The sequence below is a fragment of the Ailuropoda melanoleuca genome, chromosome 16 (assembly GCF_002007445.2).
Source record: "Ailuropoda melanoleuca isolate Jingjing chromosome 16, ASM200744v2, whole genome shotgun sequence".
NCBI classification, from domain to species: domain Eukaryota; kingdom Metazoa; phylum Chordata; class Mammalia; order Carnivora; family Ursidae; genus Ailuropoda; species Ailuropoda melanoleuca.
In genome coordinates this window covers 68496945-68509450 of record NC_048233.1, presented here as the reverse complement: position 1 = coordinate 68509450, position 12506 = coordinate 68496945, and positions in this window count along the sequence as shown.

Genomic DNA, 12506 nt, shown 5'->3' with positions numbered 1-12506 from the left:
CCCTCTCCTCTCCTCCCTTCCCCTCTCCTCTTCTTCCCTCTTTTTTTCTTTCTTTCTTTCTTTCTTCTTTCTTTTCTTTCTTTCTTTCTTTCTTTCTTTCTTTCTTTCCTTCTTTCTTTCTTCTCTCTCTCTCTCTCTCTGTCTTTCTTTCAAGTAGGCTCCACACACAGCATGGAGCCCAAATTCACGACCCTGAGACCATGACCTGAGCTGATATCAAGAGTCAGGTGCTCAACTGACTGAACCACCCAGGCATCCCTCCCACCTAACTTATATTTCTATCCACCCACAGATACTGGGGGATGGGAACTCTCTCTTCCTTGATGAGTAGTGTTCAAAGGGATGGCTCCCAAGTCCTACAGAATGAACGTCCTGGGTTATAAAACTGGAAAGAAGCTTCTAAAAATATTTATGTCTCTATATGCTTCGGTGTCTCAGTTAGTTAAATGTCTGCGTTCAGCTCAGGTCATGATCCCAGGGTCCTGGGATCAAGCCCCACACTGGGATCCCTGCTTGGAGAGAAACCTGCTTCTCCCTCATCCTCTGCCTGATGCTCCGTCTACTTGTGCTCTCTCTCCATCAAATAAGTAAATAAAATATATTTTTTTTAAATTAAAAACTATTTATGTCTCAAAGTGGCAGAGGAAGATTTTGGAATTACACATTTTCTCAAGAAAATGCACTAAGGAAAGAGAGGTCAAGGACTTAAAGGCAGGAAGAAATCTGTCACAAGTTTGGTCATGCTGAGGGAAATGTTAACACCATCTTTGTCACTGGCTTTTTCTGACAAGGCCTTAGCAGGGAAAGAGGGAGGGGTACCACTGAGTTACTGCTGGTGGAAATCGAAGTCCAGATTCTCTACTCAACTTCCATGATGCTCAAGGGGCGGTGGCTCTCCATCTCTGCTGAGCAGGGTGAGAGTTTTGGCTCCACATATGGTCTACACTGGCACAGTGTTTGGGGGTAAAAGAAATTTGTTGCTGCTTGCTGAGGTGGAAGTCTAGATTCTCCATATGGACTCCACTGACATTGCACAGTGTGGGGATTTGTTGCTTCTCAGCACACATAAAAGTGCCAGTTCCCCACCTGGCCTTCTCTGACTCCAACCCGGTGGGGGCTGGGAGCCTCCTTACAGTCCGACAGAGGTACAAGTGCAGGGCACCTGTCCTGCCCTTGCTGACATCGTGGAGTGGGGCCAGATTTTTCTGTGCTGTGTGACTGAAGTTGAGCCATTTATGGTCTAAAAATTCTTTCCTATCCTGTTGGTTAGAGAGAGCAGGTTTTTGTGGGGGCATTATCCGTGTCCACTGGTGTTTCCAGGTTGACAGCTTTTTAAATTCCAAGTGTGTGATCTAAGGCAAAAAGAAAACCCAAGGAACTCACCACCACCATGTTGTTCTTTGGGTCCTGAGGTTTCTAGCTGGTCTTTCTTCCTCTGTCTACTTTTCTTTATATAAATATTTAAATATAATGTCCAAGGCTTTTAGTTGGACTAAAACTAAAGATTACTTAGGAAGAGAAATAGGAAAAAGTACTTCTGCTCCATATTCCTGGAGGCAGAAATATACTTTTATTTTTAAGTGAATTGTTCTTATTCTCTTCAACTAAACATGTTGGCTTGGAAGGCCAAACAACTTCTTTTCACTGACCTAAATTGTGCTGCTGCTGCTCCTGGAGATCCAAGCATTCCATAGTCTACTTTTCTCATGAATCCCAAATACTGTTCTTTAAAGCATCAAAAATCCTTTCTTATATTCTCGATGTTACGCGATAAAATTTTAAGCTTGGAAAAATAGGTAATATTTTATGACATAATGTGTAAGTCTTTACATTACATGTTTTCTTCTTGAACTTTTAACATTAAGTTGCTTTATTTCATCTAATGCATAATTCTTCATACAAAAAAAACTTAAGAAAAAAGCATTGAACTTACAAGTTGGAAATATTAGACATTATGGTTCATGTGAATTTGTCAGCATATTACATAGAAAATAAAAAAGCCAATATTGTTATAATTATATAACGTACCATGTTTTCTCCTTCGTGCCTTTAATTGTATAAGTTTTTGAATTAGATCTAAGAGTGGAGAGGAAAGTTTCGGGAAGATTCGAGAGTATGGACAGCAGAATTAAATTTATATGTGAATTAAAAAACATTGGCCTGGTGGGGGTAAGTTATTCATAAGGGTAGACATGTATAATATGAAGAGGAAGGAAATCTGTCTCAGAGTGAAGACTCCATGAGTAAGGTGGATTATCAACAATGATCCCACACATTAAAAACAAAAGGAAGTTTGAAATGCTGCCCCTACTAGAAGATAAAAACTCACAAATACTGAATAAATTCATTTTCTTACTGACATTTGTACATTCACAAATAGAGTCTCATCCAGTAAAAAGAAAAAAAAATTGAGATGCTGTTGTAGATTGAGGATGGAGATAGTTTATAATTTTCTATGTTTCCAATCCTGATGATTTGTTTCCATGCATTGAATCCTAGTAATTGTTTGCGTGCCTATTTTTACAATATGAAAAAGGATGACCCCAAAACTTAGGGTCTTTCTTTTTTTATGCCTACCACAGTATCTGACATGAAGAAAGAACTTAACGGATTTTTCACCTAAATGAAGCCTAAGAGCCTTTACACGACTATTTTTTAGCACTCCCCCAATTTCTCTACTTTTTCCTTAGTCACCGTACGTTTTATTTCTAGCCGTTTGGCAGAAGCTACTCACCACTCCCTTCACATCCCGCATTGATCCGTCCCTTTGGGGTTTAGCGCGTCACTTGTATAAACCCAGAGGCCAGTTTATAAAAATTCCCTTTCCCTCTAATGATGTACCTCCAGCCTCATTCTCTGGCTCACCTCCACTCTACAGGAACATCGTTCAGCCTTTGCTCTTCAATCACCTAGTGCACTATTATAATCTTTCTAAGCTTCTTCTGATCTATGCGCGGGAGTCGGATTCACTGAAGACTGGAGTTGGCATGGATCACTACGCTGGTTTCTACCCTCGGATCCCTTTCAGCGCCTTCTCTTTCCTCTTAGCTCTGTGAACACATTGTGTAGCCTGAGTGAAGTACGTGGGGAAATGACAAAAACACAACGCTCTCCCTCGCTGCTCCCTGCGGAGCTTTTGGCGAGCAGAGGGCTCTCCGCCTCATTCCTGCAAACACATTCTCGTGCTCTCTTTCTCAGCATTGCCAACACAGAGCTTTGAAAATACTCCCTGAAATGCCTCTGAAACTCATGAAGATGAAAGGGCCTCTTCTCATCGCCCAGTGGTAGAGACCACGCTGCTAGAACCGCTCCGGACTCGGTTACTGAACTGTGCGCAGAGCAGCTCTTGTGGCCAGAATGTCACCGAGTTTCCCAACCATCAGTGCTTCCAAGGTCTTTTAAACGCCTCTGAAGCCTGATACCAAAAGAATAAGATGTCAATACTCCTGAATGCACTTAGCTAGAAATTGTTTGTCCTATACTCTAAGGGAACTGTTCAGAAGAAGAAAAAAAAAATCTCTGGGTTTAAAAAAAATGTAAAAATTCAGGCCATATGATATTAGTCTAAAATTCCATTTTATCTGCAAGTGTTACCTATAGCTATACAACACATAGATGATGACTTCAGCACGCCCACATCATTACTTAGATGACTGCATCTCACCTACACAGCACATACCCTTCTTCGCTAGAACAAGTAATATAATCAAAGGTTGAACAGAGAGAGAGTGGGATGCTCATATAAGTTTTAAAGTGTTAAATTCCTTCCATATAAGTAGATAAAGCTAAGGTAGTCAAACACACCTGGTCACAGTCTCTCTCTTCCCCACATCCTGTAATAATTTAAGCACTGAAATTTGAAGAGTTCTTATCTCTCATCCTCCTTTACTCCTCAATGTGATGGAAAAGGCTTTTAGGACATATAAAAGGACAAGTGCACTAATGAATGTGTAATCGCAAAATCCAGGATCATCTTGGTAATCATAGTACTTGATCTCTCAAAATCATTTGTCACTGAAAATATTCCTTCTTTCTTTATTTTTTAAAATGAAGATTTTTAAAAAATTTATTTGAGAGAGAAAGAGCACATGAGCAGGGGGGAGGGGTAGAGGGAGAGAGAGAAGCAGATTCCCCTGCTGAGCAGGGATCCCAAAGCCGGGTGGATCCCTGGACCTGGGATCATGACCTGAGCAGGAGGCAGACCCTTAACTGACTGAGCCACCCAGGCGCCACTCCTTCTCTATTTAAAAAGGAGAAATTTTAAACCGAAAACCAGATTACTGTAGTAAGTGAGAGAATAAAATTCATTTTGTTTTTTAAAATTATTACTGAACAAATACATTCATTATAAAGGACTAACATATATATTGTCTGATGGGTGTTGATGAAAGACAACTGACATTTGTTGATCACTCACTATATATCCAGAATCATACTGGCAAGTGATAGATTATCTTTAAAGATAACTTCAAAGAATTTCTTCCATCTCTGCATGTATATACCACAGTCCCATCAATACATGGATATGGTAACTTCCTATAGAATCTGAGCTAGCCTTGTGGCTATCTTTTACCGATAAAATGTAGGGAAGAAGATACTCTGCCAGTCCTACACTTATGTTTCCAGAGGACTAATAACCTCTCCTTTAACTTTTTGCACTTTAGCTGCCATGCAAAGAAGTTCAGATCAGATGACGGAATCATGAGAGAACATGCACAAACAGGCCTGGTCAGATACCAGACATTCTGTCTATCCCATCTGCAGTACTGAATATGTGATTAAAGTCATCTTAGATGTTCCAGCATCAACTTTGCTCCCAGTTAAATGCAGTAGTCACTAAATAGCTAAGTGACCACAACTAACAGGAAATTGAGCAGAAGACCTGCCCATCAGAGTTTTACTTTCTTATAAAATTGTGGGAAATGGGGCACTAGGGTGGCTCAGTTAAGTGGCCAACTGTTGACTTCAGCTCAGGTCATGATCTCATGGTTGTGAGATCGGGCCCCATGTAGGGCTCTGCACTGAGCATAGAGCCTGCTTAAAAAAATGGCTCAATCATTAAGCATCTGCCTTCGGCTCAGGGCATGATCCCAGGGTCCTGGGATAGAGCCCTGCATCAGGCTCCCTGCTCCGCTGGGAACCTGTTTCTTTCTCTCCCTTCCCCTGCTTGTGTTCCCTCTCTCACTGGCTGTCTCTCTCTCTCTGTCAAATAAATAAATAAGAATGAATGAAAAAATTGTGGGAAATGATAAATTGTGGTTGTTTTAAATAGAGAAGTATTTGGTGGTTATTTACTCAGTAATACATGAATGAGACAGACATTGATACAAGGAAATGTGTGCTACATAGCAGAAACTTAAAATATGTGGTATCGGCTTAGAACCAAATAGTTCTGGGATGGATGGGCACTAAAGAGACCGTTGGTAGAGGCTGGAGAAGCAATAAAGTGGCTGCACTAAGAGGCCAAAGGAAAGAAAACCAGGGCTCTGTATTGTTGAGAACATTGGCAAAACTGCTGATTGAGTTAGCCTAAAATGTAGAAAATATATCTGACTAAGAAGGTACCTAGGCAGAATGTCTAAAGTGTCAATTGACTTTCTTCACTATGTCTGATAAAATATAAGACAAGTGATGAGCTAATGAAGAAAATATTCAGTTGCGAAACAGAATTTGGAGGAAATATTTCCACCTGAGGACTTTCTAGGTTGCAAAATAATCTATTTTTTTTTCCAATCCCCAGCCTCAAAGTTAAAAATAGCCTCAGGCAAAGATCAAATTCAGGGCACTTCCAGTAAAAAGATCAAACCAAGGGTGTTTTATAAGGCCTCTTTTATTTTATTTATTTTTTTAAAAGATTTTATTTATTTATTTGACAGAGATAGAGACAGCCAGCGAGAGAGGGAACACAAGCCAGGGGAGTGGGAGAGGAAGAAGCAGGCTCATAGCAGAAGAGCCTGATGTGGGGCTCGATCCCATAACGCCGGGATCACGCCCTGAGTCCAAGGCAGACGCTTAACCGCTGTGCCACCCAGGCGCCCCTATAAGGCATCTTTTAAAACATCAGAAAGACTTGAGTTTTATCCTGTTTTCCCCCAGCACTCAAAAAAAGTATTCTAAGAATATTAAGGGCAATGTCCAGTAGAACCATGACTTGCAGCCAAAAGTTGAGAACGGCCTATCTTGAAGACATTGCGAGTATGGATTTTTTTCTAATAAAATGAACAATAATTTCATACATTAACTTAATACAAAGTTATTAGAAACCTGTACAAGCATGGACTAGTAGGGATTAAGACAGTTCATAATGAAAAGAGGCTCCCGGCCACCGACTGTTTTAGTATCAGGAAGAAAAGCTATTCGGCAGCAGAGAGTTCGTTCTTTCTTTCTTTCTTTCTTTCTTTCTTTCTCCTTCCTTCTTTCTTTCTTTCTTTCTTTCTTTCTTTCTTTCTTTCTTTCTTTCTTTTTTTCTTGAGAAAGACAGAGAGAGAGAGAGCAGGGAAGAAGAGAGAGAAAATCTCCAGCAGACTCCTTGCTGAGCACAGAGACCGACTCAGGGCTCGAGCTCACGACCCTGAGATCATGATCTGAGTCGAAACCCAAAGTTGGATGCTCAACTGACCGAGCCACCCAGGTGCCCCACACATAGTTATTTCTTATGATAAAGGACTGGCATCTCAGAGAACAAAGCTGATAGCTCTGAGGATAGAGTCACAGGCGGAGGCTATTCATGGAACAATGAATCTATTCTCACAGCCCATAACTGGGTTCTATTCGGAGAACTTTCCCTGTCTGCAGACATAGAAGGCTCTGAAAGCAAGCAACAGCAGGATTTCAGAGGAGCTATGGAGCAGAGACTGCTATGTGCTTCCTATTCCACTCTTTAAAAGGGAGTCTCTATTGTCCTGTCCCTGTCTCATGATTAACACTAGGAGCAAATAACCAGCCTTTTAAATTCTCAGTTTTTCAGAGGAATTGGACTTGAATCTAGGAAACAGCATCCAAAGCCAGTCTTGATGCAGATCAAAAGATACTGGGCTTCAAGTCATAGGTTATGATGAGATATGTTTGGGGAGGTGTTCAAAGGGCTGGGTATATTTTTTCACCTGAGAGGGGCATGATTTATCATGGTAGATTTTACTGAGATTTGTTCCTACAAATTCGACCCTTCACTGTACACCCTTGCCTTTCTCACATCAAGACATACTCTACTTCTCTTAAGAGTGACCACTGGAGGAGGCGCCTGGGTGGCACAGCGGTTAAGCGTCTGCCTTCGGCTCAGGGCATGATCCCGGCGTTATGGGATCAAGCCCCACGTCAGGCTCCTCTGCTATGAGCCTGCTTCTTCCTCTCCCACTCCCACTGCTTGTGTTCCCTCTCTCGCTGGCTGTCTCTATCTCTGTCGAATAAATAAATAAATAAATAAATAAATAAATAAATAAATAAATAAATAAATAAAATCTTTAAAAAAAGAAAAGAAAAGGAGTGACCCCTGGAGGGAGGGAGTTAAGATGGCGGAGGAGTAGGGGACCCTTTTTTAGACAGTCCCCTTAGTCGAGTTGGATAGGTACCAGACCAGCCTGAACATCCATGGAATCAGCCTGANCAGCCTGAGACGCAGGAAGATACATCTGGATCTCTACAAATGAACATCTCCAGTGCTGAGTATTGAGGTACGAAGTGGGGAGCTGTGAAACCACGCACAGATATCGGAAGATAAACGGAAGGGGGAGGGAGCCGCCGCGTTTGGGCGCCGGGAAGCGGTAGCCAGCTGCATGGGGGGCTGGCGGACTCACACACAGCACCCGAGAGAGAGCAGACTGAGACCGTGAGCTGGTAGCACACACTACCAGGCATCTCACGGAACTCGGTGTGCTCACTGGATCCAGACTGAGACCGGGAGCTCCGGCAGCGCACGGGGGCGGCTGGCGGCTGGCGGTATTAGAAACACAAAGGACAGAGATGCGCCAGCCCTGGAAGTGAGGGCTGGGATGTCGGGTGTGANGTGTGGGGCGCACAGCCCGGGATGCTGCAGGGTTGAGCAGCACCAACAGAAACAGAGTTAAAGTGGCCAGAACATCAGTGGAGAACAGGGCGCAATCCCTCTGTTCTGAGACAGAGGCTGAGATTCGGCCACTGCTCGTCTGACTCTCAGAAGAGGCACAGCACATGGCCAGGGAAAGCCGCCAGAGAACAAAAGTCTGGAAATACTGGCTCACAGCGTGCCCATCCCCACCCCCCCTTGCAGGGGACATGGAGACTCTACCCAAACAGANTCCTCTCCCACTCCTCTGCTTGGGTTCCCTTTCTTGCTGACTGTCTCTCTCTCTCTCAAATAAATAAATAAACTCTTTAAGGAAGAAGCCCACATCCCTAAGATCTCTATAAAACAAGGGCGCACGGCCTGGGTCCCAGTCAATAATTTGGGCTCTGGACAACCCCACAACCTCTCCTCATCAGAACGACGAGAAGGAGAAATCCCCCCCAGCAAAGAAAAGACAATGAGCGTGTGGCCTCTGCCACAGAACTAATGGATATATCCAAATTATCAGATATGGAATTCAGAGTAACAATGGTCAAGATGATGTGTAGACTTGAAAGAAGTATTAACGAAAATGTCAATGAGAATATAGAATCTCTAAGGGTGGAAATGAGAGTGAATCTGGCAGAAATTAAAAATTCTATGAGCCCAATGCAGTCAAAACTAGAGGCTCTGACGGCCAGGGTCACCGAGGCAGAGGAACGCGTTAGCGAATTGGAGGATGGGTTAGTAGAAGAAAAAACGAAAATAGAAGCTGGTCTTAAAAAAATCCACGCCCACGAATGTAGATTACGGGAGATTACTGACTCTATGAAACGATCCAATGTCAGAATCATCGGCATCCCTGAAGGGGTGGAGAAAAACAGAGGTCTAGAAGAGATATTTGAACAAATTGTAGCTGAAAACTTCCCTAATGTAGCAAGGGAAACAAACATTCATGTCCAAGAGGCAGAGATGACCCCTCCCAAGCTCAACCACGACAAACCTATGCCACGTCACATCACAGTGCAATTCGCAAATATGAGATCCAAGGGTCACCGAGGCAGAGGAACGTATCAGCGAATTGGAGGATGGGTTAGCAGAAGAGAAAGCTAAAGTAGAATCTGGACTTAAAAAAATCCACATGCAAGAATGTAGGATACAGGAGATTACTGACTCAATGAAATGTTCCAATGTTAGAATCATCCGCATCCCTGAGGGGGTGGAGAAAAACAGAGGTCTAGAAGAGATATTTGAACAAATTGTAGCTGAAAACTTCCCTAATGTAGCAAGGGAAACAAACATTCATGTCCAAGAGGCAGAGATGACCCCTCCCAAGCTCAACCACGACAAACCTATGCCACGTCACATCACAGTGCAATTCGCAAATATGAGATCCAAGGATATAGTATTGAAAGTGGCCAGGGCAAAGAAATTTCTCACATACCAAGGCAAAGGTATCAGAATTATGTCAGACCTCTCTACACAGACCTGGAATGAGAGAAAGGGTTGGTGGGGCATTTTTAAAACTCTTTGAGAGAAAAACTTGCAGCCAAGGATCCTTTATCCATCAAAGCTGTCATTCAGAATTGATGGAGAAATAAAGACCTTCCAGAATTGCCAGTCATTGACCAATTTCGTAACCATGAAACCAGCCCTACAGGAGATATTAAGGGGGGTTCTAAAAAGGTAAAAAGGCCCCAAGAGTGATACAGAACAGAAAGTCACAATTGACAGAAACAAAGACTTTACTGGCAACATGGCATCATTAAAATCATATCTCTCGGGGCACCTGGGTAGCGCAGCCATTAAGCATCTGCCTTCAGCTCAGGGCGTGATCCCGGCATTCCGGGATCGAGTCCCACATTGGGATCCTCTGCTGGGAGCCTGCTTCTTCCTCTCCCACTCCCCTGCTGTGTTCCCTCTCTCTCTGGCTGTCCCTCTGTCACATAAATAAATAAAATATTTAAAAAAAATCATATCTCTCAATAATCAGACTCAATGTAAATGGCCTAAATGCTCCCATAAAATGCCACAGGGTTGCAGATTGGATAAAAAAGACATGACCTATCCATTTGCTGTCTACAAGAGAATCATTTTGAACCTAAAGATACATTCAGACTGAAAGTAAAGGGATGGAATACCATCTTTCACGCCAATGGACCTCAAAAGAAAGCTGGGGTAGCAATTCTCATATCAGACAGATTGGATTTTAAACTAAAGACTATAGTTAGAGACACAGAAGGGCACTATATTATTCTTAAAGGATGTATCCAACAAGTGGATATGACAATTATAAATATATATGCCCCCAACAGGGGAGCAGCAAGGTACACAAGCCAACTCTTAACCAGAATAAAGAGACATATAGATAAAAATACACTAAGAGTAGGAGACCTCAACACTCCACTATCAGCAATAGGCAGATCACCTAAGCAAGAAATCAGCAACGAAACAAGAGCTTTGAATGCCATACATGACGAGTTGGACCTCATAGATATATATAGAACACTACACCCCAGAACCAAAGAATACTCATTCTATTCTAATGCCCATGGAACATTCTCAAGAATAGACCATGTTCTGGGACACAAAACAGGTCTCAACCGATACCAAAAGACTGAAATTATTCCCTGCATATTCTCAGACCACAACGCTTTGAAATTGGAACTCAACCACAAGGAAAAATTTGGAAGAAACTCAAACACTTGGAGACTAAGAACCATCCTGCTCAGGAATGACTCGATAAACCAGGAAATCAAAAATCAATTTAAACAATTTATGGAGACCAACGAGAATGAAAACACAACGGTCCAAAACCTATGGGATACTGCAAAGGCAGTCCTAAGGGGGAAATACATAGCCATCCAAGCCTCACTCAAAAGAATAGAAAAATCTAAAATGCAGTTTTTATATTCTCACCTCAAGAAGCTGGGGCAGCAACAGAGGGACAGGCCTAATCCATGCACGAGGAAGCAGTTGACAAAGAGTAGAGAAGAAATCAATGAATTAGAAACCAGGAGTACAGTAGAGCAGATCAACAGAACTAGAAGCTGGTTCTTTGAGAGAATTAATAAAATTGACATACTACTGGCAAGACTTATCCAAAAGAATAGAGAAAGGACCCAAATTAATAAAATTATGAATGAAAAAGGAGAGGTAACAACCAACACCAACGAAATTTTAAGGATTATTGGAAACTTTTATCAATAGCTTTATGCCAATAAATTAAGCAATCTGGAAGAGATGGAGGCCTTCCTGGAAACTTATAAACTACCAAGACTGAAAGAGGAAGAAATGGATTTTTTAAACAGGCCAATTAATTATGAAGAGATTGAGTTAGTGATAAACATCCTTCCAAAAAACAAAACTCCTGGCCGAGACGATTTTCCTGGGGAATTCTTCCAAACATTCAAAGAAGAAATAATACCTATTCTCCTAAAGCTATTTCAAAAAATAGAAACAGAAGGAAAGCTACCAAACTCATTCTATGAGGCTAATATTACCTTGATCCCCAAACCAGGCAAAGACCCCCTCAAAAAGGAGAATTACAGACCGATTTCCCTAATGAGTATGGATGCCAAAATCCTCAAAAAGATCCTGTCTAATAGAATCCAACAGTACATTAAAAGGATTATCCATCATGACCANAAGGGTGGTTCAACATTAGCAAATCTATCAGTGTCTTAGATTTTATCTAGAAAGAAAAATTCAAAAATCATATGATTCTCTCAATAGATGCAAAAAAAGCATTTGACAATATACAGCGTCCTTTCCTGATTAAAACCCTTCAGAGTGTAGGAATAGAGGGTACATTTCTCAATCTCATAAAAGCCATCTATGAAAAGCCTACTGCAAGCATTATTCTCAATGGGGAAAAGCTGGAAGCCTTTCCCTTAAGATCAGGAACACGACAAGGATGCCCACTCTCGCCACTATTATTCAACATAGTACTAGAAGTCCTTGCAACAGCAATCAGAAGACAAAAAGGGATCAAAGGTATCCAAATCGGCAAAGAAGAAGTCAAACTGTCTCTCTTTGCAGATGACATGATACTCTATATGGAAAACCCAAAGGAATCCACTCCCAAACTATTAGAAGTTATAGAACAATTCAGTAAGGTGGCAGGATACAAAATCAATGCCCAGAAATCAGTTGCATTTCTATACACGAATAACGAGACTGAAGAAAGAGAAATTAGGGAATCCATCCCATTTACAATAACACCAAAAACCATACGTTACCTTGGAATTAACTTAACCAGAGACGTAAAGGACCTATATCCTAGAAACTATAGATCACTTTTGAAAGATATTGAGGAAGACATAAAAAGATGGAAAAATATTCCATGCTCATGGATTGGAAGAATTAACATAGTTAAAATGTCCATACTACCCAGAGCAATCTACACTTTCAATGCTATCCCGATCAAAATACCGAGGACATTTTTCAAAGAACTGGAACAAATAGTCCTTAAATTTGTATGGAA